The sequence below is a fragment of the Mus pahari genome, chromosome 1, assembly GCF_900095145.1.
Source record: "Mus pahari chromosome 1, PAHARI_EIJ_v1.1, whole genome shotgun sequence".
Classification (NCBI taxonomy): Eukaryota; Metazoa; Chordata; class Mammalia; order Rodentia; family Muridae; genus Mus; species Mus pahari.
The window spans coordinates 22,376,152-22,381,367 of record NC_034590.1 but is presented as its reverse complement, the minus strand read 5'-3'; positions in this window follow the sequence as shown (position 1 = coordinate 22,381,367).

Genomic DNA, 5,216 nt, shown 5'->3' with positions numbered 1-5,216 from the left:
TAAAAAAAAAAAAAAAAGGAATTAATCTCAAAACTACACTGTAGTGAGTTCCAGGCCAGCCAGAGTTGTGTAGAGACATCCTGTCTCAAAACAACAAAATTAAAACAAAACCACCACCACAAAAAAAAAAAAAAAAAAAAAAAAAAAAAAAAAAAAAAAAAAAAAAAAAAACCTGCACCGAGATTCCATCTCACATGCTATGGAAAACAACAACAACAACAACAACAACAACAAAAGACCAAACCCTTTCAGTTATGTGGCAGTAGTGTGATGGTAGACAGCATTGGGGGTGGAAATGTAAGCTAGTGCAAACACTTGGATGACAGCGGAGGGGGGGTCCCCAACATTGAAATGATCCAGGTCCTGGGTTTGTACTCAAATAAAGCCAGAAGCCATAAGGAGCACAACTTTTTTTTTTTTTTTTTTTTTTGAGACAGGGTTTCTCTGTGTAGACCTGGCTGTCCTGTAGACCAGGCTGGCCTTGAACTCAGAAATCCACCTGCCTCTGCCTCCCAAGTGCTGGGATTAAAGGCGTGCGCCACCACTGCCCGGTGGCGCATGTCTATCCCTATGTTTACTGTGGCTCTAGTTGCGGAAGCTAAGTCAGCCAGCCAAGTTTGGTGAATGTTACCAGATGAATGGATGAGGAGAATGTAGCCTGTGTATGCTTCAGAATATTAGAAATAAAGAAGAAACGGGCCAAGTTACTTGCTGGAAGAAAAGGATAGAATTGGATTTCATGTGACATAAATCAGTCAGATGCACAGTGACCATTGCTTCCTCTAATCTACGGAAACCAGGGTGATAATAAGAACAAACACACGAATGAATTCTCAAACAATAAAATGAACGACAGAGGATGGAAAGGAATAGAACAGAGACAGCAAAGGGAGAGGGGAGAGGAGATGATGAGAGAGGGGAGCTAGGAAGTTGAACACAGACAAAGGATGAATAGAAATGTTATCATGACATTATTAATATGCAAATAATATTTATTAATAATTATAATTATGTAGGATGCTGGTTAACAGAACTGGCTGCTCTTTCAGAGATCCCAGGTTCAAGTCCCAGCATCAACAAAGCATTTCAGTCCGTAACCTTAGTTCCAGGGTGCCTGATGCTATCACACACACGTATGTGCAGGTAAACACCAATGCACATAAAAATTTAAAATTTTAGTATTTTATAAAAATAATTACAGCTATATAATTTATATTAGAAAGGGATTTGTGTGTGTGTGTGTGTGTGTCCCTGGCTGTCCTGGAATTTACTCTGTAGACCAGGCTGGTTTTGGACTCACAGACATCCTCCTGCCTCTGCCTCCAAGTGCTGGGATTTAAGGTGTGCACTGTCACATCTGGTAAAAGAGAATTTTTTTAAAAAGTGTTTAAAGCCTTGTGAAGGTCAGGAGACTGAAGTCTGATCCTTGGGGGTTAGTTTCTGATGGCTTTACACAGAGTTCTTAAAAAGTAAATATGTGTCATACCAAGGTTGCTTCTGTTTTTTCATTAAATAAATATGCCCTGTCCCATCTGAATTAAGAGATAATGTACTAACTTAGTCTGTCTAAAAGCTGAATAAAATTCTCTCCAGCTCAGACACCTCATTCATTTCACTATTCACCGCTACAAATGAGTACTTCCAGTTTCATTGTAATTTCTAAAATATTATGTGTATAGATGTTTTGCCTACATTTATGTCTGTCTGCATGTCTGGTGTCCACAGAGGCCAGAAAAGGGCATCAAATCCCCTGGAACTGAGTGAGAAATGGCTGTGAGCCACCGTGTGTGTGCTGGGATTCAAACCCAGGTCCTTTGGAAGAGCAGGCAGTGCTCTTAACCAGTGAGCCACCTCTCCAGCCCCTGCATTTCTGTTTCTACCGTTACTAACAGTTGCACAGGGCTCTTTCCAAAGCTCTTTCTTCACAGCTTCTAGGTTTGGTGCTTTCTTAGGAAGACCTCATTAAAGATTTTATAGTTTTTAATTTTTAAAATTAAATTTATTTAGTTGGGGGGAGGGCAGGCCTGTGCATGCCATAGAGGGTGGACAGAGGTCAGAGGGCAACCATTGAAAACTGGCGCTCTTCTTCCACCACGTGAGCCCTGGGGCTTCGATTCCCAGATTTGGCAGCAAGAGCCTTTCCCTGCTAAGCCATCTCATCTGCACCCAGCATTTCTAATTTTACTTTTACATTTTAATTTACAAATAATGATGACATTTATTAATACTATTTGTGGGTTTGGTTTGTTTGTTGAGGCAGCAGCACCTCACACTGTATATCCGTGCTTCTGTGCTGGAACTCTTTATGTAGCCCAGGCCACCGTGAACACACTGCACCCCTTCTGCCTCAGCTGCTTGAGTTCTGGGGCTACAGGCATACGCCACAATGCATGGCTATGTCTTCATTTCAAAGTAGTAAAATATTTAATATTTCTGAATTTTTGTTTTGAGAGAAAGAGAGAGAGAGAGAGAGAGAGAGAGAGAGAGAGAGAGAGAGAGAGAACATGAGCACCTGCAGAAGCCAAAAGAGGGCGTCAAATCCCAGAGAGCTGGAGTTGCTTGCAGTTATTAAGGTGCCAGATGTAGGTGCAGAGTCCTGAACATTGCGACTTGTTTTCTTTTCTTTTCTTTTTTTTTCCTGTCTTGATTGGTTCTTGCTGATTAATTTTTTTCAAAAGTTTAAAAATTATTTACATTTAAAAGCTTCTCATGCAACTTAAAAGCACACATGTTCCACTTTTCTTTTTCAGTGCTAAAAGTATCACGTTGCAGTCTGAATTTTACAGTTGGCATCAATAGAGCACAAAGAATTGCATTAGCATATCCAAAGGAATCTGCTGCCAATCAACCAGTCAGTTGCTCATTTACCCTCATTAAGTCAATTTTACCTGAGCGTTCTGTTGTTTTTTTCTTATCTGTGAAAGTGCGCACTTGCCTTTACCACCTATACCATAGATACCATATGTATATGTATATGTATATGTATATGTATATGTATATGTATATGTATATGTATATCTATATCTATATCTATATCTATATCTATATCTATATCTATATCTATATGATGTATGTGTATATTATATATGTATATATGGCTATTTATAAATTACAAGGCTATTTATAAATTACAAAGCTCTATGATATTTGCTATTCTCAGTGTGTTTTAAAACACAGGACATCTATTTCTTTAGGAATATTTAAATGTGACACCAGCCTACAAAATGTCTTTCCATTCCCTCCCCACTCAGAAGACAGGAGTGCTCTATCAGACATGGTGCCCCATGTGTTGGACTGGGGGTGTAGCTGAAGTGTAGCTTGCCTAGCTGGTACGAGGCTCGAGGCTCGGGTTTTATCCCCAGCACCATTTGAAAAGTGTTTTCAAAGCCCCCGCCAGCTAATTGAGGGGAACTATAGAGAACAAACCGAGTTGGAGAACAATGCAGGGGCAAAGCTGCCTCCCCAAATCCAAATCCCCAGGTTAAACAGACATAAGCAGCCTCCACCGCAGGCCCCCAGGGAAGGTTTGGTGAAGGGTGAAAGGTTAACAGGCCAATCCCAGGACAAGGTGTCAGCCCAAATTAGGTATTTAGAACATTTGCTGAAGGACTTAGTCCACGGAGTCCTTTACTTCCAACCGCAGTAGTATTTAGCAAACAAGAAAGACTATTGTGTGGTGGAATTCAAGAAATCTAGTTGGCTCCTGTCTCCTCCAAGGGAACCAAGAAGGTTAAAATCGTCCCCTGCGTTTAAGCAATTGTGGACACAAAATGTTAGAATCCATTTTATAGCCTGCAAGATGACATCCTATTCTACGACTGTCTCCTAAGGTTTTCACGGGCCACTCTTCCGCAGAGCAGAATGACTGAGAAGTATCCATGGCAGCTGCTCCTCAGCCACCTCACACATCTAATATTAGTGTTAACTTTACAGGAAAGCCAGTTCTCCGGTGAGGGTGAGCTTTGGGGCAAGAGCAGGAAGAGGAAGAGAATTTTAGCGTCTGAGAAGGAAAAAAAACTGTAACAGGACACTAGTCATTTCTAACCTCCAAGTCGGAATGGTTTTCTTCAAGTTACAAAACACCAGATGTTAGTAATGCTTTATTCAAAGATGGAACTCTGTGGCAGTTACATCACAGAGCAGGCTGAAGGGAGGCGAAAGCGTTCTTAAGCTCTATTTTAAATCATGTTTTCCAGTGTGCTCATGTGTGTGAGTCCGCATACAGTAGAAGTGCTCACAGAGGTCAGAAGAGAGCAGTGGGTCCAGAAGAGAGCAGTGGGTCCAGAGGATGCCAGCCGGACTCCTCCTTCTGTTTTTTACAAGCTATGTTACCTTGACAACCAATTATTAGTCTGCTTTATTTTTATGTGACATAACAGCTTTGTACAGCTCTGAGTAATAGCCACTTTATCAGGTGATTGTGAGAATTAATAATGTAAACTTCATTTCAACGGCTGGAGCTGCGGGTGCTAGAGGCTGGAGCTCAGATTGTGACCAGTTTGTTCACTGTCTTACCAAAAACTAAGGTCAGAATATATAATGTATAGGCCACCATTACATAATAAAAAAATTATACATGTAGGACCAGCACACACACCTGTGCCTGGACTGTGGCACATATATAGGTCAGATGGGAACGTGTGGGTCTCTGTTCTCTCCTGTCAGCATGTAGACTCAGATCATTAAGGCCTGTTGCTGTGAGGCCTTCACTCACAGCAGCATCTCACCAACCTCAGTCCATCACTGCCGACGATCTCTTGTGTTCCAGAGGTGTTCACAGCTCTGCTAAGCCATCAATCAGACAGTCATGAGAACAGACTCCCTGTGAGAACCTTAGCTCATCTTCTTCCTGAAACATCCTTCTGTTTATACCATGCTAAGGACTGGGAAGAGAGTAGCCGTGTGTGTGTGTGTGTGTGTGTGTGTGTATGTGTGTGTGTGTGTGTGTGTATACAACAATTGGGTAGGACCTCAAATAATCCGGCTGGCAATCATAAACACAAACATATATAATATTTGTATATGCTGTATACTGTATTTATTTTAAGAGTTTTTATGGCACACATGGCACAGCACATGTATGGGCAGAGGACAACTCTGAGAGCTGGTTCTTCTACAAGTCTCAGATTTGTATGGTCAGGCAACATGCATCTTGACATGCTGGGTCTTCTCACTGACTGTGTGTGCGCGCACGTCCTCAGTTCTTCATTGAGATT